Source organism: Mustela nivalis, assembly GCF_964662115.1.
Source record: "Mustela nivalis genome assembly, chromosome: 15".
Lineage (NCBI taxonomy): Eukaryota > Metazoa > Chordata > Mammalia > Carnivora > Mustelidae > Mustela > Mustela nivalis.
Genome location: NC_139034.1, coordinates 8,956,391 through 8,983,684, shown reverse-complemented (window position 1 = coordinate 8,983,684; position 27,294 = coordinate 8,956,391). Strand labels below are relative to the sequence as shown.

At 38.4% G+C, this 27,294-nt stretch overlaps 2 protein-coding genes and 1 pseudogene across 3 annotated transcripts in view; 2 read left to right on the top strand and 1 right to left on the bottom strand.

The window, feature by feature from the left end:
• The window catches only part of LOC309848523 (E2F-associated phosphoprotein-like), a 66,385-nt pseudogene extending 40,457 nt beyond the window's left edge, over positions 1 to 25,928 (top strand). The window contains exon 2 of the transcript in view: positions 24,851 to 25,928. The product of the transcript in view is annotated as an E2F-associated phosphoprotein-like (transcript). The remainder of the gene's footprint in view (positions 1 to 24,850) is intronic.
• The window catches only part of LOC309848526 (ral guanine nucleotide dissociation stimulator-like), a 438,233-nt gene that overhangs the window by 303,231 nt on the left and 107,708 nt on the right, over positions 1 to 27,294 (top strand). The window lies entirely within an intron of this gene.
• Positions 1 to 27,294, bottom strand: part of LOC309848891 (uncharacterized protein) — a gene marked incomplete at its 3' end in the record, with an annotated part of 339,926 nt that overhangs the window by 220,177 nt on the left and 92,455 nt on the right. The gene's annotated exons all lie outside the window — the stretch shown is intronic.

Here is a 27,294-nt window from a genome sequence, read left to right as displayed (position 1 = left end):
CGTCACCATGCACAGGCCACACCTTTGACCACATCACCTCCACCATTTTTTTCCCAAATTTTTATTTAAATCCTGGCTGGTTAACATAGAGTGTAATACTGGCTTCAAGAGCAGAACTCAGTGATTGGTCACTTACATACAACACCCAGCACTCATCATAACAAGAGCCCTCCTGAACAGCCATCATTTTCAACAGATAAATTCTGGGGAGACGCGACATTCACTCTGCAGTAGAGGCAATGGAAATGTTGCAAACTGATGCTGGTCAGAGTTGTACAACTGACAAACACAAAACCCACTGAATGGAGCACTTTAAACGCCCTGTTGGATCTTTCCATTTCTTCTGCTGAGATGGGTGATGTGCCAACAGTTTCTACTCCTATAGTTGCAACAGCTAATGACTTCTTAACACCCACTTAGCACAAAAGGCCTATGTTTACTAATCCACTCAAACTCCTTTCTAATACTTCACCACAGCCCAAACTTCATTACAAACATTGCCGGGAACAAATTTTTGACATTAAATATAATGCAGGCTTTACTTTTTAAAGTTAAATAGGTATATACACTATGCTCACAAAAAAATAACAGCACCACCTCCCTCCCAACCCACAGATGTCCACATCATTAATCCTCAGAACGTGAGACTATGTTAGGTTACATGATGGGAGGGAATTAAGGCTGTTAGTCAACTAACCTTAAGACAGGAGGTTATCGTGCATTCCACAAGTGGGACCCATGCAATCACTAGGGTTCCCGATAGTGCAAGAGGCTGGCAAAAGAGTCAAGGTCAGGACGACATGATGTGAGAAAGACTGACCAACCCTCTCTGGCTTCCCAGGCCAGGAAAGAGAGCAGCCTCCAGAAGCAGGGAAAGGCAAGGAAAGAGTCTCACCCCTAGAGCCTCCAGAAGGGACCAAAGCTCTACTGACACCTCGATTTTAGCCCAATGAGATCCATTTCAAACTTCTGGCCTCCAGAATGACAGGATAAGAAATTTATGTTGTTTTCAGCCACTAAATTGGTGGTAATTTATTACATACACACAAATTTCTGGTCCATTTCAAACCTTACAAACAGAAATCAAAGCACTCTGATAGCGTAAAAGTGACTGTACCTGGTTAGTTCATCTAGCAGTCTCAATCATATGCTTAAAAATTTGAAGTTGCTTTAAAAACAAGAGTCATTCTAACAGGTGCATATTAAAAAGGGGAAACAAGAAAAACTACTTTGTCTAGCATAGTGTACAATCACAGCCAAGTCTTACTATAGTTCAGATGCAAGAATTTTATTAGGATCCCAGGTACTTATCCACCTGTAGTCAAAAATTATGTTTAGGTATGAAAAAAGTTAAATTTTATTTTAAAACTCAGCCTATTACTTTGGGAGTGCAATTATGAAAATATTCTGCATATGTTAAGAGATTTACATCTACATATATGAAAGATAGATCTACAGTCTCTCTAAATGTTTTCTATAGTATTTCCTACAAATACAAAAACTGGTAAAAAGCATTTAAAACACTATTCTTAAGCTCTAATGAAATGCTGGCCTAGGTAATTTTTACCCAACAGTTGCTAAAATCATTAGGTGAAAAGCTGCTGGGGAGCACATACTAGGAATCATGCTGACAACACCTGAGCCCTCCATCAACTTCACGATCACAGAAAGGGAAAACACGTGTACCTCCTGATGTGCTGGAACTACAAGTACACATCAATCACCATACACTCTTCTCACTACCACGCACCCACTCACTCATTCCATCCTTGCTTGGGGCGGGCGGCGGGGGGAGGGGGGCGGGTTGCAACAAAAAACAAACAAAAAACCCAAAACTACAACGGAAAATACGGATTCTGGATCAAGCCTGCAGATCTACCAGTTGAGAGAAATACAGAGGATGGAGGGATATTCTACACACCACTAAAAAGATATAATCAGCAAAATGCAGAGAATGGGAAAACTGAATTTCAATAGATAAGCTAGTATTTATAAAAGAGTGAGAGATCCATACTTAGGAGAGAGAATATCCAAATGCAATGTGCAGACCCAGCTCTGTCAAACCATTTGAGATAATCAGGCAATTTCAACAGTGATTGGACTGAGGACATTAAGAAATTGGGAAATGGGGGTGTGGGCAGTAAATGATACTGTGATTGTACTGGGGAGGGGAGGAACTCCACACTTACATTACTAGCAGTACGGTCCCGTGGCAAAAGCACTAGATGGAATTTGGAGAGATCCCAGGCCGATTCCTAATCCCAAATCATGGATCATGTAACTGTAGTATGTAGTAAGCTATTCATCCATTTTCTCATTTGTGAAACAAAATACTACCACTTACTGGCCCATTTCACAGATTGGCAGTTGCTCTTCAAAAAAAATAAAGTAATAAAGTGGTCTAAAATGAAAATGATACTGGTGAGGCTTCTTCACAGCATGTATCTGCCATGAAAATATATTCTGCATTGTTTTTTTTTTACTAATGACTGACCCACAGTAACAAGGTTTTGTTGACATTTTAAGATAAATTTTCTATGAAACCACTTCCTCTGATCTCTTTTTTAAGTTTTACATATAATAAGAAAAAAAAACCCACAGGAATAATGCCATGGCTGAAAAGGATCAAAGGTTTTTAGATTTCTTTCTCTGTCACTACTTTGGGGAGGAAAGGAGTGAGTATCCTATTTATGATGTCTCCCACTTTCCTTTACCCACTTCATCAAAAGTACTTCTTCTCATTAACTCACTGGAGCAAAAATGAGTCCTGTAGGCTGCACATGTGATTATTAATCACATAAACATGTCTTTTTTTAACTGCCAGACAACTTTCAGAGGAGGTTTTTGCCTAAACCAATACAATGGAATCCATTTAACAAATCTGAGGACAAAATTACTGAAACATTAAACTACTTATGTCATTTTAATCACTAAACGCTTATTTATTAGCTCTTCTCATTCATGCATACATTCTTGCCTCCTCTCAGAAGCCCTTTCCCCACCCTCATTGTCCTTCCTATCACCTTGGGAATCCCAGCAAGCTCCCCGCTCCACCACTCCCAGAAAGCCTCCAGATGGTCCAGACTCTGTTCACTCCCAACTCGGCCTGTCTTCCCTTTGAGCAACAAGTCTGAGGTCTGGGTCACTGTTTACCCTGCCATGTGTGAGTATGGTCTTCCCAACTAGACTGCAAGCCCCCTGAGAACAAAGACTGGTAAACAGGTAAACAGCCATGCATCCAATGTCCAGGACACAGCCTGACCATTCAGATTCAGACTCCAGAAATGGGGCTGATGGCCCCACCGCCGTTATGGAATGAATGGCACCCCACAATAAAAGCATCTGAAGTCCTAACCCCCAGGACCTCAGAATATGACCTTATTTGGATAGAGGGTCTTTACAGTGGTCATCAAGTTACGGGTCATTAGAGTGGGCCCGAATCCAACACCTGGTGTCATTATGAAAAGGGGAAACATGGACAGAGACAGACGTGCAGAGGAAAAGCAATGGGAGAGACAAGAGGGAAAACACCAAGTAAAGATGAAAGTGGGGGAGGGGAAGTCATCTGGGTGGCTCAGTAGGTTAAACATCTGCCCTCAACACAGGTCATGACCTCAGGGTCCTGGGATTGAGCCCCTTATCCAGCGCCCTGCTCAGCAGGGAGCCTGCTTCTCCCTCTCCCTCGGCTTGTGCTCTTTCAAATAAATCAGTAAAATCTTAGGGGGAAAAAAAAAGATGAAGGCAGGATGTGTCTACACACCAAAGACTGCCAGCAAACACCAGAAGCTTCAAGAAAGGCAGAGCGGACTCTCTTGACAGCCCTCCAAAGGAACCAACTCTGCTGACTCCTTGATTTTGGACTTCTGACCTCCAGAACTGGGAGACAATACAGTTGTGATTTTTAAGCCACATTGATTTTTGTGTTTTGTTCAGGCAGCTCTAAGAAACTGTTACAGTTGGGGTTTAAGAAAATGAAAATGTGCAATAGTACTATATAAGGTCTAACATGGAAAACATTGAAAATAACGGAGAATAAAATGAGCACAGTTTTGACCTAGAAGGAAGAAACCAAATGACAAAGAAAAATAGCCATTATACATGGAAGTAAAACCTGAAAGCTGCAAATCTGCAGATTTTGTTGGGGGTGGGGCAGTGACACAAACACACAACATCATGTTTGTACGTGAACAGGTAACATCCAACCAAACAGACTCTCACAAGCAGTTAACTGTTGGGAAAGACTGCATCTCCTTCTCTTGGCAGAAGATGACTTTTTTTAAAGTCACACAGCTTAGTACTTTGTAAAATAGTAAGTGGCTCTTTAACTTTTTAGAAACATAGAATTCAGACTATTGTTTCCAAGGTAATCACATGTCATATTCTTTAACAATATACACGGTTAAACCAGAATGATTTATTCACTTTTAAATTCCTCATTTCAACAATTCAAAAGAATTCATTAGTTACTAATCTACAAAAGCATATTTACCATCCCATTTCTAAAATTGACCTCATCATCATATTTCCGAGTCAGTATTAAATATACTTTGTTTGTAAAAATGACAGAAGGAAAATAAGGCAACATTTACCAACCACTCCACAGGCATACATATCTGGAGGTTTTACAAATGTTCCATCATTACATTTCATTTCTAAACTGTGCCACACCTATTCAGTCCAGCCTTCTCCCTGTTAGAGTAGCATTTTAAGAGAGCCTTGTTAGCTTTGATTTCAACCAAAAATATACCCAAATATCCTTTCTTGAATAATTCATTCCAGATTTATCATCCATAAATTTACCTAAATCCAAACTCTTTTTTCACCTTTATTTATAAGATCTCAATTTGTGAGGTTACTTAGCAATATCACCAGAAAGTAGCCACTCAATAAACGTTAGAAATCGACATCCAGTATACAGCAATAAAGCCTTTCTCAAGAAACAAGAGAATCTCAAATATACAACCTAACCTTACACCTAAAAGGAGAAAGAGAAAGAACGGCAAAAAAGCCTAAATCCAGCAAGAGAAGAGAAATAATGATTAGGGCAGAAATCAATGAAACAGAAATCAAAAGAATAGTAAGCCAGACCAACAAAACTAGGAGCTGGCTCTTTGAAAGAATTAGTAAGATCAATAAACCCTTAGCTAGACTTATGAAAAGGAAAAGAAAAGGGTCCAAATACATAAAATCGTAACTGAAAGAGGAGAGATCACAACCAACACCAAAGAAATACAAACAATCCTAAGAATATATTATGAACAACTATATGTCAACAAATTAGGCAATCTGGAAAAAATGGATGTATTCCTAGAAACAAATAAACTACCAAAACTGAAATAGGAAGAGACAGAAAACTGGAACAGATGCATAATCAGAAATTGAAGCAGTTACCCAAAAAATCTCCCAACAAAGGAGTCTAGGACCAGAGGGCTTCCCAGGAGAATTCTACCAAACATTTAAAAAGAATTAATACCTATTCTTCTGAAGCTATTTCAAAAAATAAAAACAGAAGGAAAATTTCCAAACTCACTCTATGAGGCCAGTATTACCTTGATCCCAAAACCAGACAAAGACCCCACTGAAAAGGAGAATTACAGACCAATATCCCTGATGAACATGGATGCAAAAAATTCTCACCAAGAAATCTAGATCTAAATTCTTTGTGAAAGCTGAAAATTACTGAAGTCACATTCAACTTTCCAAAGTCTGCTAAGATGATCGAAGTAATCACTAATAGAAAACGGCAGGGGGTGCCTGGGTGGCTCAGTGGGTTAAGCCACTGCCTTCGGCTCAGGTAATAATCTCAGGGTCCTGGGATCGAGTCCCGCATCGGGCTCTCTGCTCAGCAGGGAGCCTGCTTCCTCCTCTCTCTCTCTCTGTCTGCCTCTCTGCCTACTTGTGATCTCTGTCAAATAAATAAATAAAATCTTTAAAAAAAAAAAAAAAAGAAAGAAAGAAAATGGCAGGAACATCACAACAAAGCTAGACTGTCAGGGCTGAAATGGTCCAGCTCCCAAAGTGACAGGAGAGAATTAAAGCAAGTAGCCTGGCACAGCCGGACCGTGGAGTACTGGGAAAGCCAGTGATCTCAGCACAAGCAGCCATGTAGTCTTTAAGGAACAAAAACAATAAAATTACAGACAGAACAAAACAGGTGACAGATATTACTTGTTAGTTTAAATGGGCAATCTAGCATGTCTTCAAACAAGATGACAATGTTGCCAATACACATGTGGGGTTACTAGGCTAAGGCTTGATTTTCACAGGGGGAAAAAAAAATCAATCAGAAGGTAAGATTGCTTCCTTCAACTTTCTCTTTGTAAAGCTGAGAGTCAAAGCCCAGGCAGCTGCTTTACCAGGCATGGGAACATGTCAGGTCTTTACTGAACTGGGTTCCCTGTGAGGGATATGTAAACCTCTTCGAATTCAAAAAATGTGGTAAAAACAAATGAAACTAACTAGTAAACTAAAGAAACTAGTAAGAAAAAAAGAGTGAAAGGCCTTTTAAAGAAATATATACAAATAACAAGAATAATAAATTTGCATAGCAGAATCAAAGCACAGTACTTCTGGTTTTGTTTTTCATCAATTATATCTAGTTTTGAGCCTCTCACATTTCAAAATTGTTCAACTTTTGTTCACCTTTAAAGAAAGAACCCTGACTACCATTGGTCTGAGGCAATCAGAGTGTTATACTCTTAAGTCCATCAAATAATGAAAGATTAAACACTCCATTTCTATTCCTCACCTGTTCCTAGATGAACCAAAGCTTCATCATTCAAGGCTGTAAGCTGGAAACCTAAATATTATATCCTGTTTGGCAGTAACAAGAACACCCTTCTCCTACTCTTTGAAAAACACATTTTCCTCGTGCAAAGTTCAAAGAACCAATTGCTACCCCCAAGGTACCACTGTAATCATCCTGCAGGAGTATCTTCATAAAGCAAATTAAACACCAGGGAATCTGACATCAGCGAAAAACTGTGGAACAACATTCTAGGAAAAAAGATAGCAACTTCTTCAGTTATAATGCCTGAGATAATCACAGACAAATCAGAATAAATGTTTTTGCCTACAGAATCTCATATTACAAACATATTTATCATTCCAAAAAACAGATGGCTTTTATTTTAGTCTCTCCTTGCCCCTTCACTGCTTGCTTTATTTGTGCTGAGATGGGTTCTTTGTAAGATTCTACTTTAAAAGAATTACAAAAATTCTCTTGTCAAGGATCCCTGAAAAATCCAGGTGGACCAATACTGTAGAAATTAACAACATTTACTCTCCATAATTTTAGAACTTTAAAAAACTGCTACTAGAAGTGAATTACAGAAAGTTTGCTGATATCAGAAGTTAACTACACCCTCACAGCACAAATAATTCAGCGAATTGTATGCTAATAGAAGAGCCAAACTTACAGATAGCTTGTCAGGAAAAAACAAAACAAAAACAAAAATCAAACAAATAAAACCTCTATTAACCATAAATTTATGAATCATTAAAATGATCTTTAGAAGAAGAACAACAACAACCGCCACTTAGAAATTTGCTTCATCAGTCACCTGAGCATCCTAAGACCAGGAACTTCAAAACACTCATTTTCAAACTCTGACATGACTACACTTTGTGAAAGCAAACTTATGAGGCCATTGTAACTCTTGGACTATGGCACCTTAATGTGCTTTCCATCCTCTCCTTAGGAGGACAAGGAGTCCTATCAATAATGGTCATATACTGATTTTAGGTTCTTTTTTTTTTTTAAGATTTTATTTATTTATTTGACAGAGAGAGATCACAAGTAGACAGAGAGGCAGGCAGAGAGAGAGAGGGAAGCAGGCTCCCTGCTGAACACAGAGCCCAATGTGGGACTCCATCCCAGGACCCTGAGATCATGACCTGAGCCGAAGGCGGCGACTTAACCCACTGAGCCACCCAGGTGCCCCGTTAGGTTCTATTTTATAGCACAAAGGATGTCTACATGAATTGTCTCATTTCATATGCATGTGATCTAATGAGAATGACTATTCCATTTCAAAGCTGAAATCCAAGTACCAATAATTAACGAAGTGGTACTCAAAGGTACTCCCCCACACACAGAAAACATGGAAGTCAAGAGACAAAAACTCCAAATTCTTCTCTAAAAAGGAAAGAAAACAATTTTGTTCCAACCATGAAAGCTTCAACATAGTGGTTTATAGATATCATTATGGATTTGGGGGTCAAGAAATTCAGACCTCATCCCTAGTGAATGTGAGAACAACCTAAAACCTGTTTCTCCAATCTGTGAAAACGGGGTTATCATTTGAGCTTTCCTAGCCCTAAATGGGTCTTCAAGGCAACAGTTATGAGAAAGTATGGAGCTAAGATAAAAAGGATGAAATAACTTTGAAATGATTTTGAAATATCTCAAAATCAATCTATACAGTTGGTTTTCTTAGGTATAATAACATGAACATATGGTTATATATGTTGTCTTTTTGTTTTAGGCAGGTTTCTTTTAGCAACATTTTGGTTTTTATGTAATTTGATAGTCCTTTCTCTATAATACAGATAAATTTAATCCATTTAGGTTCATTGTAATTAATGAACTAGCTTTGGATTTTCTGTTGATCTTTTTTTTTTAAATTTTGCTTCTTGATTTTTCTGTTTTTCTGCTCTCAGAGTCTGAGTGATAGAGTTTAATTTCCTGTTGGTTTGGACGCAAGAAAATTCATCTCTAGGGTGGGTGTGTATTTATTTATCCTTCATTTTTAACATGTCTATGTAACTTTAAAATTTCTAATGCTGGGGTTTTTCGGAGGAGCAAACCTTTACCAGGTTTTAACCACCCACTGAATAGTGGTGATTATACCCAATCTTGTTACCGTCATCTTTAAAAAAATAATACAAGTAACTTTTAACAATCCATGCAATGTACTGACATTTTTATCAATTCCATTGTTTCATTATCCCAACAACTTTCCTCTGAACTTTATTTTCTCAGGCTAAATACATATTTTAATGATATTTTAATAAGAGTCAATGATTGGTAAACTCTCTTGGTACTTCTTTATCTGCCCCTTCCTCCTCTCCAGCCTAAAATTCTCCCAGGACTCTTTCCATGCCAAACTGAACTACAGACTCTAAAAATAGCACATTATTCCATGACTCTATACCTTTGCTCACATCTGGAATCCTACCCCTCCTTGTCTACACAATAAATGACTTCATTTCACAAAGTTCAAATCTCTTCTGTGAAGCCTTTTCCCTGAAAGTCCTCTTCTCTCTTGAGAGTAGTAACTGTAGAGCCCCCAAAAATATACAGATAAGAGGATTCTCAACTGGATGAGACTAGTCAATGGATCTGGTCAATCCAAATGCCTCTCGGCTGCCTAGAGGCCAGGAGGATTACTTTCTCAGCACAACCAGAACCCATTCAGGACACACTAAATGGGAAGCTTTGTAAAGACCAGGGCTTACCATTGTCACCTTTTTAGTCTCAGTACCGCCCCCCCCAAAACTAACGTAATGTAATTCTCCAATAATACTTCCTTAAAGTACTTACTGAAGAAAAAACACTCTCTACCAAAAAAATAAACAAAAAAATAAAGTATGTCACTATTGGCTAATAAATTCTCCCCATCCCCCGATGAAAAACACTATCAGGCAGAAGACTTATTAGGTCACTAAAACACCAAAGTAAAATCAAAGGCAACAGTCAATAACTCAGCTAAAAGATTCTGTGATTTAAACCAGTATTCACAAGTAGGAAATGCATGGATGATTCCTGCACCTATGAAGCATTTCAATAAGAACATCTGTCAGCTATCACTGAAATAAACATCCACTTCTTGTTTTAAGTTGGAAATAAATTTTTACTGGCATGCAGCCTTAGACAAGTGGATTACTACAGATGGGGAGTCTAGGCAAGCTTATACACTCTGTAGACACTCCACAATTTCTAGAAAAAGTTAATGATCTTTCTTAAAAAGAAGCAACAGAAAAGCATAAGGCAGTGAACACAGCGGATATGCAAAGTCTCAGCACCTCACACAATTATGTTTCCTATTAAATATCTTGGACTTGACACTATCACAAAATTCTTCTCAACTGGGAACTTTGTGAAAGTGAAGACTAATAGTTTTCTTCCAAAACAAATTATGTCTATAAACTGTGTCCTTCATCTCCTTCTAATACAGATTCTAACCATAAGATTTTAAATGATCAAACTCTAATTCCAGGTATTCACACTAACACTGTCTCTCTGGTTCCAAGTTTTCAACGCAGCAAAACATACATAACTGTTCATAACAACTAACATTTACCCTTTTCTTACAACACTTTAAAGCACTTTACAGATATTTAATCCTTTTCCAGCCCATGAGACAAGGAGAGAATAATAGGTTTTCAACAAGATATGAAAGCAGACTGGGTAACTACACGGCAGGCCAATGAGAGATGTTATTGCAGGAAAGGACAGAGGCAGGAACAATAGGAAAATACAAAAGGAAATAAGGCCTGAAGCTGACTTGGATACACACAAGTCGTTCTAACAGTGACAAAAAGTTGGGGTGCCTGTTTTTTTAGTATAAAAAATAAGGCAAGATTTTTCTTCTAAAAGTAGTATTCCCAACTTACCTAAACTTCTCAAAAATGTTCGAGAATGTCACAAATTAGACCATATCTATTCCCAGACAAAAAGAATAAAATCTTTCTACAAACTATTTAAAACAGAGAAAGATCATTTCCATTCTTAGTTTACAATATCATAATCTAATCCACTTCAAAATAAATCTGTGTTTTCAGAGGCATATATTATTAATGAGCTGCAATAATTGCATTTCATGAAACAAATTTTTCAATTTTGCTTACTAATATTTATTGAGCTAACATGAATCAGTAGTAGCGTCAAAGAGTCCTTTCCACACTGAGGGCACAAATCACTTTATAGGGGTAATAAAGAACCACCACCATTACAAAGTGATTGCTATGAACCCAAGTATCATTTACTCCCATTTTACAGATAAGGAAGCCACAGCACAGAAAATTAAGTTGTCCAAGATTGCACTCACACCTAAGGAAACAAATGTAGACTCTCAAAAAGGGCACCAATTCAAAATTGGTTTTAATGGTACTGGAAGAGAAAAAATGTTCAAGCATGAGTAAATAGTTACATAGTAATAGCCTGTTAATGAATAAAATGGCAGTATCCCTAACCTCCACAAAATGCTTTTAAAGGAAGAAATATATATTAACTTTGGACTGTAATTTTCCATGCACAAAACTGGGGAACTAGACATAATTCACATTTAACTGTATCTAATTCCATGCTCCTTATATAATCTAAAACATGACTGAATACAACCTACTAAATGGGAGAAATATTTGCAAATCATGTATCTGGTTAAGGGACTAATATCCAAGATACATAAAGAACTCACCCAAACAGCTCAATAGCAAAAAAAAAAAAATCTGACTTTTTTAAATGGGCAAAAGATCTGAACAGACATTTTTCCAGCTAGCCAACAGGTATATGAAAAGATACACATCATCAATCCTCAAAGAAATGCAAATCAAAACCACAATGAGGTCCAACCTCATATCAGTTAGACTGTATGATCAAAAAAAAAAAAAAAGTATTGGTGAGGATATGAAAAAAATGGAATCTTTATTGGTGGGAATGCACTTCTGGTGGGAATGTAAGCTGGCATAAGCACTTTGGTAAACAGTATGGACGTTCCTCAAAAAAATTAAAAATAGAACTACCATAACACTGCAATTATCTGAAGAGAATGAAAACACTAACTTGAAGAGGTATCTGCACCCTTGTGTTCACTGCAGCATTATTTACAATAGCCAAGACACAGAAGAAACCAAGTGTCTATCAATGGATCCATTAATAAAAGAAATTATTGTACATACACAGAGTGGAATAATACTCAGCCAGAAAAAAGAATGAAATCTTGCTATATGCAACACCATGGATGGACCTAGAGAGCATTATGCTACGTGATGTAAATCAGACAGAGAAAGGCAAATACCTATGAGCACTCATATGTGGGAATCTTAAACAAACAAACAAAAAACCCACCAAACTCACAGATACAGAGAACAGTCTGATGGCTGCAGAGGTACAAGGGGTGAAGGTAGTCAAAAAGTAAGAAGAAAAAAATTAATAGATAAAACATGACTAGAGGTTCCAAAATACTGATGATATCAGTAATAATTTATAAACTCTGAAGGAATCAAAGTATTCAGTTTTAGATCTGGAAGGAAACAAACGTACAAATTTATCTAAAATTTATCTTCTGGGTTAACTGCTCTTTTTACTATGCCATGCTGTAGGATATATAATAAAATATTAAACATTAAGTTTCTGGGATTAAGCTACTAAAAGAAAATCTAAATTAGATTTTAGGTTAGACTATCTGATTTAAATCAGACCATCTAAATCTGGAAAAATGAAGGTTTCTGTTAAGGATTAATGCTACTAAGTGAACAAGTGCTTAAATAATCTTTCCTGAGACAGCAGAAGTTTCAGGAGAACTAGAATAAAAATTATTTCAAAGGCAGGAAGGAAGAAACTTCCAAGTAACAAAACAGAGGTTTTCCATCTCTGGGGGACCTGGTCAAAAGCTGGGAATCAAATAAAACTAGATGTGTTGTGATCAAGCCTGGCTAAAACTAGCCACGTGGATCATGATAGGGTAAATAATTAAACTGCTCTGAGATTATAAAAAGATTAGCTAGAAGCAGAAGGTAAGCAAAAACCACATGATATAAAATAAATCCAGTCCTTAGACACATTCCACACACTTGAATATGGTGCTTAAAACTATACTTTTTAAACATATTAAAAGTTTCAAATCCCAATGGTCTTATTTTTGTGATAACTATTAAGTACCTAAGATTAGAATAAACCCATCATCATTTACAAAATTCCATTTCTACTAATTATATACAACGTCATACCCTATCACCATACCTTTCTGCATTAACAAACTTGCCATATTATCATTTTAAACATTAAACTCTCCATGCTTATCCGGCAATTGTACAAAATTTAAAAGCCAGCAAGACAATCATTCATGGGGAAAACTGAAATGGAAAATTTTATCTATAAGGCTGATTAAGTTTTTTGTTTTTTAAAGATTTTATTTATTTATTTGAGAAAGAGACGGTGAGAGAGAGCATGAGAGGCGAGAAGGTTAGAGGGAGGCAGACACTTGGTGGAGCTGGGAGCCTGATGCAAGACTCGATCCTGGGACTCCAGGATCATGACCTGAGCCAAAGGCAGTCGCCCAACTGACTAAGTCACCCAGTAGCCCAAGCTTTTTTTTTTTTTTTTAAAGACAAAATATGCTCTGGGAGGTAAAGCAGTTATTTTCTTTTTGAGTAAGAGTTTTCAAATGCCTTTTATAAAATATTTGCCAAATTTTCTCTAATGAGAACACATCATTTTAATAACCAAAAGGTATTGTAGCCAAAATCAGATTACCAAGCTTAAATAAACCTTTTATAACACTTATTCTAAATGATCTCTCCACTAAGCCTCCTCAAACACATGCTCAAACATTCCTTATCAGTACTTAACCATTTACATGAGGGGAAAAAAAATCCTTCTTTTTGAAATTTTCCTGTCTAAAATTAATGTTTATAGTAAAAACAGCAAAAATGAGTAAAATAATGGCAACTCACTTTGAATGTTCCTACTATAGAAGTACTATTCTACTAATAAAATATAAATAAAAATTATTTTACTAATAAAAGAATTACATCTACCCTATTTCCTGAGAAGGAACAAAGCATTTTATTATTTAATACAATATTCGGACTACATGAAGAGGAGAGCAGCCACACACACACTCACACCCCCAACCCCCGACCCCCTGGGAGGGGGTTTGACAATCAACAGGGCAGAGGCTTAACTCTTAACTCTTACTGAGTGACCCCAGTGAGACTCAAAACAGTGAGAAAAGACAAATAGCCACCTTCACCTGTGACTTTCCTTCAATAAGGAGTTTAAAGGTCACCGCGTGTAGGGTGCTGTTTTAGGGACAAGCTTTTAAGAAGTAAACCTGTCGGACCTGCACAAACTTGGGGCCTTGGCCTCCCACGTTCTGATGGCTCTACTTCCCCGTGCTGTGACTGGGAGTGGGCAAGCAGCCAGGCCAGTGCCATCCCAGGATCTACCACCGTCTACCCTTAACAACTTCTCCTTTACCCAATCCCCCTCCTCAACAATCTCTTTCCAAACATGACTTCTCCAACCCACGCAGGAAGGGACGTAATGATCCCAGCTGGTGGCGCTGATGCCTTCGAGGAACAGCGCAAGACCCATGTATTACCACCTTCCAGTCCCAGGCCACTCAAAACTGCTCTGCAGCTTTGGTTTCCAAACCTAGGCCTCTCTTACATGTATCTGGCTACTTTTCCCATCATTTCATACTTATTAAGGAGACTATGTAATATCAGGTAACTACTGTGTGAAATCGAAGCTACTTCAGAGGCAAAACAAACACCACCATGTGACACTGAAAATATATTATTTCGTGGACAAAAAAACAAAAAACATTTCTAGTCGTAGCTTTCCAAGTTTATTCACTCCCATCAACAAAGAATCACTCATTTGGGTCAGGCTACAACACTAACTTCAGAAAAACTGATTTTTCTCATATTAGCAGAACAACAGTGACCTAGAATAAGACATATCTGAAGAGATTTGTTCTTAACAGTTACTCGATCCAATCAAGGTATTGCCAATCTGCCCAGATATCTTAAGCTGACAAGTGAAAAAAAAAAAAAAATCAGGAAAAATCAGGTAAACTTTACTATTTTTTTTAAGATTTTTATTTATTTATTTTACAGAGAGAGAGAGATCACAAGTAGGCAGAGAGGCGGGCAGAGGAGAAGGGGAAAGCAGGCTCCTTGCTGAGCAGAGAGCCCCACGCAGGGCTCCAGCCCAGAACCCTGAGATCATGACAAAAGCCAAAGGCAGAGGCTTTAACCCACTGAGCCACCCAGGCGCCCCTACACTTTACTATTTCTAAAATAAAATTCCAATCCATCATATTTTCACAGATGTTGACCCTCTGAGTAGAAGCATCATTCTTCTTAGGTCCAACACCGCCTCCTCTTTACCACCAACACACACACCCCCACCACCACCCCCAACCTCATCCTGCTAAACAAACTCACTTCCCCCAGACTCAGGTAGGAGAAATGGAGGCCTCTGGGAAACTGTGCTCTAGCTTGCAGAAGTTAGTGACCCACCAAACTGCAGAAATAAACAACAGTCCTTCCCCTTAAGGTCTTCGGTCTAATAAGGAGACAAGAGAAAAATTCACAACACAGCAAGTGTAATAAATGCTACTGAGGTTACCAAAACTCCAAGAAATTATGAGGGTGATACAGGTGGGGACAGACAGGAGTAGGATTATCTAAGTAAGGCTATCAGCTTGAGAGATGGGGAAGAACTCTCCAGACTAGAAGCAAAGGTGGAGTGTTCAAAGCCTACACAAAGAGCATCTACAAAGGCACAAAGGTAAATAAATACCTTTACTTTTCTTGACCGTCAATTTTCTAAGATGGGTTGCAGTCTTCTTTAAAGAGTAAAATTACAGATTACTTTGAGACATTCAGCATTATTTTGAGAGTACATCAGAATTCATTCAAATATGAACTACAGACACACCCAATTCTTTTTTTTTAAGATTTTTTTATTTATTTATTTGACAGGCAGAGATCACAAGTAGGCAGAGAGGCAGGCAGAGAAAGAGAGGGGTGGAAGCAGGCTCCCTGCTGAGCAGAGAGCCCAATGCAGGGCTCAATCCCAGGACCCTGAGATCATGACCTGAGCTGAAGGCAGAGCCTTAACCCACTGAGCCACCCAGGCGCCCCGTGACACACCCAATTCTAACACTAGTTTTGGAACTATCTTATTTGACCAGGCACTGACATTTCCATATTCACCAACAATACACACACACCGCATGCAACCAATCAACATACTTGAGTGAAAGCCCTAGAAAGAGCTTGAGTCTGACATTCTTCAATCAGAATCGTTTACTCAGCGTTCGACTTGGCAAATCTCTCCCCATCTTCCTAATCTAATCAGAGCATATATATTTAATATATCTACCTGAATACTGTTTGTGTCCCTCAACTAGATCATAAACACCATGAAAGCAGGGACTTCCCTGATCACTACTGTTTCCTCACTGGCTGAGGCCAGTCTCTCTTCCTTACCAAGTGATAAACGAGTGAATGAATGGTGAGTAGAGAGTAACAACACATCACTCACTCCCTAAGCAATAGACTTTTACAATGAACTATGACCAGATAATCCATGTAGTTCAGCAATCTGGCAAGATTATCACTTTCAAAGAATTAATTATCACATTCCTTCTGAAACAGAATACGATAATAACTGGCATATCTAAAAATAATAAATCCACATGATCCTGGGGAATCGTTAATATAGTCCCTTTAATATCAATGATTTCCTAAAATGTAAATTGTGAAAAAGAACAAACATTCATTTGGGGAAATGGATTCTTCAGTGATTCACTCTTCAACATGATTTAATACTGTAGATTTTAATTCCACCTGACGTCAGCCATTTTTTTGTACTGCTCCTCAGCGTGCAGTATGGAATCTGCCTCCAAAGCACAGATCAGTGCATAATCAACAGTCAATAGATCATTAATCCTTATAGGTCATGGTTCTATTTAAAGACCCTATCTTGGGACGCCTGGGTGGCACAGTTGGTTAAGCAGCTGCCTTCGGCTCAGGTCATAATCCCAGCTTCCTGGGATTGAGTCCCACATCTGGCTCCTTGCTCGGCAGGGAGTCTGCTTCTCCCTCTGCCTCTACCTGCCATTCTGTCTGCCTGTGTTCATGCTCACTCTCTCTCTCTATGACAAATTAAAAAAAAAAAATCTTAAATACCCTATATTTTAATTCATGGTGGAACCAAAACAGTCACCATTTGCTTTGAGAGAGAGAGAGAGGGAGAGAGAAAGAAAGAAACTACAATATTACTTACATTATAGCCAAAAACAAACAAACAAAAAAACCCCACACTCATCTATACAAATAACAAAATAAAATATGTACAGGATCAACATGAAAACTACAAGATGATTTCTTTCTAAATCAAAGAAGATGTAGATAAATGTACAGTCCATGTAAATGGACAATGGACTCAAGACTGTGAAGACGTCAGTTTTTCCCAACTTCATCTACAGAGTCAAGGCAATCCCCTTTGAAATCACAGCACACTATCTTGTGGACAATGCTAGTTTTTAAATACTGTGTGATTCTACGGTTTATATGGAGCGCACAAGGCCCAGAGCAGACAAAGCAATAGTCATCATAACTTGGGAGGCAGCTGAATGGATAAGTGAATAAGTGAATGTATAAACTGCAGAATATCCACATCATGAAATATAATTAAGTGATAAAAAGAAATGAGCTACAAAGCTACTTCTCTATGATTCTAAATATACAACATTCTGGAAAAGTCAAAACTATGGAGGCAGTAAAATGATCAGGGGTTGCCAGGGATTTGGAGAGGAAGGAGGGATGAATTTGTGAAACAAAGGGTGAAACTACTCTGTAAGATACTTTAATGACAGACACGTGTCATTACACATTTGTCAAAACAGATGGAACCCCAGAACAGGCAATACCAAGACTGAACTCAAAATATGAACTACAGATTTTAGTTAATGTGTCATGGGGTGCCTGGGTGGCTCAGTCAGTTAAGCGGTTAAGCATCTGCCTTCGGCTCAGGTCACGATCCCAGAATGGAACGAGCCCCACATCTGGCCCCTTGCTCAGCGGAAAGCCTGCTTCTCCCTCTCCCTCTGCCCGCTGCTTCCCCTACTTGTGCTCTCTGTCCAATAAATAAATAAAATCTTAAAATAATAATAATAATAATAATAATAATAATAATAATGTATCAACTGCAACAAATGTACCTCATTAATACCAGACATGAATCATAGGGGAAAGTAGAAGAAAGGAGAGAGAGAGAGTTGGGAACTTTCTGTACTTTCTACTCAATTTTTCTGAAGTCCATTAATTAAAAAATGTAATTTCCTATTAGCCTCACTCAACATACTAGGTATGTTTATCTGATTTAGACAAACAAGTAACCATGCTATTCTTCCAAACATCCATAAAACATCTGTCTTATTTTTCTTGCTTGTGAATTCTCTTTTCCAATGGATGATGCTACTCTTCTGTGCTATTAAAGACTAGTCGTAGAACCATCATAGTAGGACTGGACCTGAGTGGATGCTAAATGTTGCGGGAGATTCTGATGAACAAGATATTTGTGTCTCCCCACAGAATGCCTTTACCAAGGCATAAAAACAAGACATTATCAACCAGAGAAAGTGAACAACACCTTGAATGAGAGATCAAAATTTTGCCAACGAGAGGCAGACGGATATTGTGTGCCCACACGTGAGACCCTGAGAAAGACATGTTAACTGAATCACTCCAGCCAAGAATGTATACCTGCGTCTCAGTTAAAAGGAAACATCAGATAAACTCATTATGAGAAATGTTAAATTTTTTTTTAAAAAGGACATATTCTTTTAAAATGTAAATGTCTTAAGAAGGTAATGATACTAAGAAAGGACTGGGCTACCTGACCCCACATAAAATCCATTTTCAAGCTTCTTCCCTACTGCTCCACTTTAAAAGTATCCAGCAGTGGGTACTTTCCCCTGCTTGAGTGTACACAGTATGCTTTAGTTTTTATTCCAACAATCAGCAATAAACACAACTTCAGGAAAAGGGAAAACAAATTAATGTACCTCCCTGACCTGTAAGTTTCTTATGGACTTAAGTAAGACACAGATATACAATATCCAGAACATGACTCTATGGCCTCTTACACGGAAATAAAAACAAATACAGTTGACCCCTGAGCAATGCAGGGGGGGGTGACAGGTACCGAAACCTCCTACCCACGCTGCCACTGTTGAAAATCATCTGAGTCTCCAAAAAGCTAACTATAAGAGCCTTCGGTTGACCAGAAGCCTTAGTGATAACATAAAACTTGATTAACACACACTTTGTGTATGTATCATAGTATGTATTTATAATAAAGTTAGCTACAGAAAGTGTCGTTAAGAAAATTATTTTTAAAAACCTCACATTTACAGTACTATACGTATACAAAAAAAAAAAATCTACAAATAAGTGGACCCATGCAGTTCAAGCCCCTGTTGTTCAAGGGTGAACTACGGTCCAAACCACAGTAAGTATTTTTCAGTCAGCTTAGGTATTCACTGTTTATAAGCAGCATTACTACAGAGCATACCGAGTACGAGAGCAAGTACAGCTTCGATAATTCATTTATGCTACACCTAAGAAATTATCACCTTCATGTTCATCTCTCACACTCCATCTCTAAGAAGTTTTAATAAAAATGAATTCAATCTGCTCTATACAAAATTTGATGACATACTTACAGTTTCACAAGTAAGACATCTGGTTTCATTTGTCAATGTTCCCTGAAAAATCTCGTGAACCCACGTTGGGTCTGGTGTGCTGTTGTTGTTCTCATTGTCAATATTACCGTTAGGTAAACGGCCATTTTGTTTCTCCTGCTTTCTTTCTTCTTGTAAAATATCAGCAATTGTATTTAGCAGGTAATTTAAGAATTCATGGGCATCTTGCTGCATGTAGTTGTCAAAAAGTTCTAAAAATAAAAATATATTAGAAAATTACTTCAAAATTAATAACCTGATTAAAACTAGATGTAAAACAGATATCCAATATTCTATCAGAACTAAATACAAGGGTCTGGTATTGTCAGTCATGTACAAGAAACAGATTATCTTTCACAAAAACATATGACTAAACTTGGAAAAAATACAGTTAAGACAAATGAGGATCTTCTTTTTAAAGCAACAATATTAAGTGATCCAAGAGAATTGTGGGCCATGCACACTAGGGATTCAGTCAGAGGTGAGGCCTGGAACCTGGAACTTTCCAAAGTTCCTCCAGGGGACTCGGATCTGCAGTCAGGTATAGGAAACATCGGTATCACAAATGATCTATTCAATCCAGATAATCTCTAAAAGTGAGATTTTGTAACTCTGTGAAATGTTCCCTGTAACTATACAAATGAAAAAATATCACCGAAAACCAGTCACTAACATGAACTGCTTTATACCCAGCACTGGACATCACACCACTGAAACTGAAAGGTAAGGACTTCACAGGCAGTGTTGCAGGTGATCTTTTTTAACAACTCTATGACTATGTTATTGTCATCTTCCAAATGAGGGAATGGGATCAGAGAGGGAAAGTCATGCCACCAGGAAGTGGCAGGCCCAGGACACAAAGCAGGCAGTCCCCAAGCAGCCCAGCTGCATACAAAGCAGCCTGCCCAGGGAGGCCCTGCCCCACAACTGGCACCTGCTCCTCAGCGATCAGACACACTGAGAAGACCTGGGCAGCAATATTTTACCTTTAGATACTCAAGGCACATTTAATAAATTCCAAAGATATCACAGCTGACATTTTTCAAATAAAAGACAACAAATTAGGAACAAAACAGGCAAAGTCTAAGATAAAAAGAACAAAAAATTACATTTTAGAAGAGCTACAGTTATGACTGCATAAAATTTTCTGTGCATAAGAAATCCCTGAAAAGGTTGTAAAAAAAAAAAAAAAAGCATAAAAACTATTAACAGCTTCAACACATTAAGAGCTTATACAAAAGGAAATACCAAGTGTGGAAATCAACATTTTATAGAAACAGAATTCAAAAAGTTAAAAAATGTGAGAAAATGTTCAATCTTATGGTAATCAAAAAGGCCTTGATTTTCTGGTCTGGAAAACGGAATACCATCTTCTCTTGCAAAGTTACGGTACAAACAGAATGGGAACTAGTGAAAATGTGGATTTGGGAGGTACAGTCAAAACAAATAGACTCATTTCACTCTTGGTGTCAAAAAGACCTGTAAGGAGCCTCAGATGTAAGGTGCAGCTGCTCAAGCAAGACTGTCTGGATTCCTAGGATGGTTCGACCTTTCATTACATGTATGTCACAGGCAATTTATTAAACCTCCTTCTTGGAGTTCAAGTCAAACTCAATAATACTAATGCAGTTAGAGCCACGCCCCACTTCTCTTCTCTAAACTTGTCCTGAGGGATTTGATTAGCCTCCAACAAGCCCTTTATGTTTAAGAACAATGAAAGCCTTGAGTCCTAAGATATACTGCATTAGCCTATGTGGTGTTAACATTTAACTGATGATAATTTGGTATTGTGTGTCCAGTGGTTTTTGCCCATGAGGGACAGATCCAAGAGACTGTGACACCATTCCCCATCCCCTGTTGCCGCCAGAAGTCTGTGTGTCACTCTCGACACTGACACAGCTCACTGCAAAACCTCCCAGCTGTCTACTCTATCTTCCTGAGACAAACCAAGTCATGGTCAGAACCCTTAGATGGTTCCACCACTGGACGGGTCTAGGCAAGGCTGGGGTAACTGAAGTCAATCACCTTTCACTTTGCCTCTCAGTGCAATGATGCCTCATCCCTGAAAATACTAGTCTACCTCCCAACCCCACTATCCCATCCTCTATTACTCTGAGTCGTTTATTGTTCCTTATTTCCTTCCTCATCCTTGGGATTTTCTTCTTTCTCAACCCTTTCTGCTGTTCCCACCAGAAAACAACTGTTCTGCTCTAAACTCCCCATCTTTTCAGCCTCTGGCATTTTTGAGCTCCCTGCAGCCACTTCTAAATCATTACACTTTGCTTTGCATATGAAAAACTCACCCTCAGTCAAAAAAGCTGTTAAGGTCTGTCCATACTACCCTGAACCTCCTTCTTTCTGTGGTCATCTGTCAACTTCCCCTCACCTCCTGAAGGCCTGATTCGTGGCCTCTTTGTCCATCCCGACTCCTTCACCAACCCTGACACTTTGAGTGTCTGGACAGCTTCTAGAAGTGTACAGGACACCCTTAAAAGTCCCCTTTTTATCTCTCACTTACTCATCTATCACCAGGTCACAAAAGAACCATCCATGTCTGCTAAGAAGGAAATAGGCTAGAGTTGATTAGTCTTCAAGGAAAATACAAACAAATTGGAAAAGTCAGCGAGGAATCTAAAAGGAAGGATAATCAGAGAGCACCATAAAAATATTTCATAAAAGCTCTAAGGGCCTAGTTAAAGTGAGATATGAACAATTTACTCTATATGCTGGCTCTCTGTATGCTGGCTCAATGCCACAGTCTAAAGTAGTCTCTTTCCCACGAAATCAAGTTTTTTGTAACCAAAGTTTTGGGTTTTTTAAAATATTTTATTTATTTATTTGACAGAGATCACAACTAGGCAGAAAGGCAGGCAGACAGAGAGGAGGAAGCAGGCTCCCTGAGGAGCAGAGAGACCAATGCGGGGCCCAAACCCAGGACCCTGGGGTCATGACCTGAGCCGAAGGCAGAGGCTTAACCCACTGAGCTACCCAGGCACCCCCTAACCAAAGTTGTAATGAATGTATTTTGGCTGTGAATATTTAAAATAAACTATAAAATTAGAAAATAACTAAAAAGATATAAATTTCAAAACTTCTGGTTAAAAAACAATAAACAATAAGTCTCGTTTTTTTTTCCTGTTAGAAGTTATTTTAGCATCTATGCATGTCTTTCAAAATAATTTATAAAGAAAAAATAGGCAAATACTTTTGTTTTTTTGAAGCTTGAAACAACTTTTTTTAGATGTTGTTCTTTTAACACAGAACAAAGGACTTCACATGCACAGACATACCTCAACTGACTTGAACACTCTGGAAATGAGATATAGAGTAAACCAGAAAATACTCTTAAAGCATTTTGTTGAAATATTTAAAATAATTTGCAGTCCATTTTTTATAAACACATTATGGTAAATGTGCCAGACTCTCACTATGCCTGAGTAGTCAATACAGATTTAAAAACTTCAACCAGCACCACATAAACAGGAAAACAACATCAACAAAATGGCCACAGACAAGACCCGTAAAATGGAGTACACTTAATTTCTAAAATCTTGGTTTCCTTATGGTTTGCTTTCTTTTCTGCTAAGTAGCATGATGGGAAAGGTGGGCTTCAAAGTTGCTTTGGCAAATTAAACAAATTCACTCATTCACTCACTCACTCATCAAATATTTAGTAAGCACCTACTACATGCCAGGAACTAGATTACATGCTGGGAATACAATGGTGACCAAAAACAAATGGCTTCCCCTCATCATGGAACTGACAGTCTAATGGGACAATTTCATTATTAAATAAATAAATGAATATGAAAGGTATAAATTATTAAAGTCCCAAATAGCTGCAACATTAATGCAAAAAAAAGGGGGGGGGGACTAAATCAACGTGTAAAAATGTTATGTGTTCTTCATAATTCAGAAATAGTTAGCTTTCATTAATACAAAAATCTTTTACGCTCTTTTGGAGAAACAGGATTAAAATAAACATGGGAATTATTCACTCACATCTATTTAACAGGTGTTATTTGTAATAATTTCCTCACTTAAGGAAGACCAATCCTTAAATATATATTCTCACATATTTATATCAGTATCTCTCTGCATCACCTGAAGCATCGCTAGGTACATACAGGTTTCTTGAGAATAAGGATCTTTTCTGTCTCATTCACTGGTGTATCTCCAGCACCCAGGACAATGCCTGCCACATATTTAGATGTGCTTGGCGTTGTATGAATGAATGAACTACCAAATGAACAACAGGGGCGGAAACAGCTACGACAACATGGGAAGAAATCTGGGCCCAAACAATAGCGTGAACTACCTGTGCTGTTAAGACCCAGTGAGTCAGAGCACACAGCTACGTGTGCCAGCTGATGGGACTTTCAAGCCCCCCAGAAGTGATCCCAAGCCAAGTCACTGCTAGCTAGCACACAAGTAGCTCATCAGTCTGTGTTTTGAGTCTTCTAGAATGGTAGAGTGGCTATGGGAAGTTGGCAGTGTAGAACAGAGGGCTTTACTTCTTACCTAGTTTAGTGCAACAGCCTCCTGGCTGGCTTCCTGGGCTGTACTCATGCGGCCCATGCCCGCTCATGCTACCACACCACCCAGCAGCCAGATCAAAACACATCACCCACCTGCTCAGCAACCCTAACCGCTCACCATGGCTTTCAAATTAAAGCCCAAGTTCTAGGCCCTTGCCCTTTTGCTCTTACTCCACTCCAGCCACATGAATATTCTTGTCATCCTTGAATCACTCAGGGCAACTGCAATTTCGATTCTATCCACTTGGAACGAGTTTGCCTCGGATTTTCCAATGGCTTCTCACTTCAACTCTCTGAACTAACATAACTGATCAACTCCCTTTCCATGTTTTATTTTTTTTTTTTCATGGAGATAACACATTAAATTACATGACTATTGGTCCTCTCCACTAGTTTCTGGCCGTCAACAGAAGCTAAATATAAAATAGTTAATCAATTCAAACTTTCAGCTAGTTTCCCCTCATTAGGGAGAACACATTTATGGAGCAAGTCTTATCACACTGTAAAATTTCTATGCTACAGTTCTTATATGCTATGGTTAGGAAACATGAATTAAAATTTTAAAAGCAAAAATCCATTACTGAAATTAAAACAGTTTCTTCCCAACTAATATCGAAATGATTAGCTATATAAAATATCAGTGGTTAACATAATATGGAGCTAGTATCGACTGCAAGTACAAAACATGACGTGTTTATTTACAGCATACCATGGAAGAAAACTGGTTTAAGAACAACAATCCAGGAAGTGGAGTGGCAGACGCTTTAGCTGGGGCACCTGCGGAGTAAACAGATGCTGTGCGGCGGCTCGTAGTCGGTGTCCGAGGGTGCAGGCCACCATGAACCGGCTCCAGGAGGACTACGACCCCTACGCAGTAGAAGAGCCTAGCAACGAAGAACCCGCTTTGAGCAGTTCTGAAGATGAAGTGGATGTGCTTTTACATGGAACTCCTGACCAAAAACGAAAACCCATCAGAGAATGTCTTACTGGAGAAAGTGAATCATCTAGTGAAGATGAATTTGAAAAAGAAATGGAAGCCGAATTAAATTCTACCATAAAAAAAATGGAGGACAAGTTATCCTCTCTGGAAACAGGGTCTTCCTCGGGAACTGGAAAAGCTGGAACAGCTCTGACAAAGTACTATGATGATATATATTTTGATTCTGATTCTGAGGATGAAGACAAAACAGCACAGGTGACCAAGAAGAAGAAGAAAAAGCGACACAGGATTCCAACAAATGATGAGTTACTTTGTGATCCTGAAAAAGAGAACAGAGATCAGGCCTGGGTTGATGCACAGAGAAGAGGCTACCATGGTTTTGGAATACAAGGCCACATCAACAACAGCAGCCTGTTCCAAATAGTGATGCTGTCTTGAATTGCCCTGCCTGCATGACCACACTATGTCTTGATTGCCAAAGGCACGAATCCTACAAAACTCAGTATAGAGCAATGTTTGTGATGAATTGTTCTGTCAACAAAGAGGAGGTTCTAAGATACAAAATCCCAGAGAACAGGAAGAAAAGGCGAGGCCCTAAGAAGATGAGGTCCAACCATGAGGATGCTGCAGAGCCAGCAGAGGCACAAGCAGAAGATCTCTACCACCCAGTCATGTGCACCGAATGTTCCACTGAAGTGGCAGTCTATGACAAGGATGAAGTCTTTCATTTTTTCAACGTTTTAGCAAGTCATTCTTAAATAGCTAAGTTGGCATTTAATTGCCCAATACCGTATGTAAGGCAAATATGGACAGTTCTTTTCCTTCTGAGCGGTTATTTGAGGACACATTGTTGATCTTTTTGAAAGAGAATGATTGTCAGCCTTCATCTCTCCACCCCCTTAACATTTTTTTTTTCCCCAGCTCTGATGGGACTCATTATCAATTCCCTTTTTGAGGGACATTTGGAAACTATGGGCCTTTTTATATATTAAAGCTCTTTAGAATTTAAAAAAGAAAAAAAGAACAACAATCCAACAGTCAAAGTTAGTGGAAATTCTGAAATGGGCAACATCCATTTGTGCCATAGATTTAAACACAAACAAACAAACAAAAAACCCCAGCAAACATAAGGTCAGAAGGAGAGTTAAGCAATGGATAGTCCAGGAAAAAAAATCAAAAGGCAAAACTGTACTTCATACAAATGCCAGCAACATCAAATAATAAACATGCTTTTCCATTAAATACTGTTTCTGAGGTATAGAAAAATGAAACAAAACTATGAGAGCATAAGTTCATAAGTTTGGAATATTCACCCTGGAATCAATTTCATCAAACAAAAGAAGTATACTGTACAATGTACTCTGCCAAAACATTTAAAAATTTTTCAGAAAATACTGAATTATTAAAAAAATATAAACACTACAAAAACATTCTTGCTTTGACAAGCAAACATGTAAAGCCACAGAGACGCAACTTTCAAAACACAGTAACTTGAGCTCTGTGCGCTCTGTGTGCAGCGTGACTTCCTGTAAAAAGAAAATACTGTGTATTCTGTGTTTCATGTTTCTGATGCTGACCATTTCTAAAATACTAACAAAATCACCGAGAAAGATGGCATGTTCAAGTACCATGTACATGAATTTTCTACCAAGACAAAATCCCTGAAGTTTCATACCAATACAGACAAAATGACTTAAGGGACTTGAATCACTCAACCAAACTCTAACTGAGCTGTATTTGGTGTTCTTAAAAACAGAAGATACTACACAGATTTCTAACTTAAGAGAGATGTTTGGATTTCATAGGGAAAACACAAAAAGATTTGTTTTTGTGAATGAATGATCAACTGCTTTGTATCTGTTTACAGAGGAAATGAACAAAATCTTTTAACAGGTGAATCAGATTCAAGAATAATAGCCTACTGCCATGTTATCTCAGTGTCTTCTTACACAGGACACTGGATATGACCCAGGCTTATCTCAGTTCATGGGATAATGAACAGTGTCCATGCAGTTAAGGACAGCATTATTCAATGGTGTGTTGGGTAACCAATCTTAAAGACGTCTCAAATCTTATTTCTGTGAGCATCTTTTGATAATAAATCAAACTAAAAATACCACTCAATTTTATTTCCACAATGATTAAACTGGCTACATCAAACAAAACCCAGAATTCTACATGTGATTTAAATCCTGCTTGAGGGGTGCCTGGGTGGCTCAGTGGGTTAAAGCCTCTACCTTCGGCTCAGGTCGTGATTCCCAGAGTCCTGGGATCGAGCCCTGGATCGGGCTCTCCACTTGGCAGGAAGCCTGTTTCCTCCTCTCTCTGC